Below are 652 nucleotides of genomic sequence, written 5' to 3'. Positions count from 1 at the left end.
TGATTGTTCGAGTATGGATCACAACTGACGGTTCATCTTGTTGCTCATATTAGGTAATTTTCTTTTCAAAATCTTTTTCAAAAATTTTTCTTTTATTTTTTGTTTTTCCAAAAATATTTTCGAAAAAAAATAATAAAAATACAAAAAAATCATAAAATCATAAAAACCAAAAATATTTTGTGTTTCTTGTTTGAGTCTTGAGTCAATTTTTAAGTTTGGTGTCAATTGCATGCTTTAAAAATTTTTTCTTGCATTTTTTTGAAAATCCATGCATTCATGGTGTTCTTCATGATCTTCAAGTTGTTCTTGACAAGTCTTCTTGTTTGATCTTGAGGTTTTCTTGTTTTGTGTTGTTTGTTGTTTTTCATATGCATTTTTCGTTTGTTAGAGTCCATGCATTAAAGATTTCTAAGTTTGGTGTCTTGCATGTTTTTCTTTGCATAAAAATTTTTTCAAAATTATGTTCTTGATGTTCATCATGATCTTCAAAGTGTTCTTGGTGTTCATCTTGACATTCATAGTGTTCTTGCATGCATCTTGTGTTTTGATCCAAAATCTTTATGTTTTGGGTCATTTTTGTGTTTTTCTCTCTCATCATAAAAAAAATTCAAAAATAAAAAAAATATCTTTTCCTTATTTCCCTCCAAATTTT

The sequence above is a fragment of the Arachis duranensis genome, chromosome 5, assembly GCF_000817695.3.
Source record: "Arachis duranensis cultivar V14167 chromosome 5, aradu.V14167.gnm2.J7QH, whole genome shotgun sequence".
NCBI lineage: Eukaryota > Viridiplantae > Streptophyta > Magnoliopsida > Fabales > Fabaceae > Arachis > Arachis duranensis.
Note: the sequence above shows the minus strand (reverse complement) of the source record.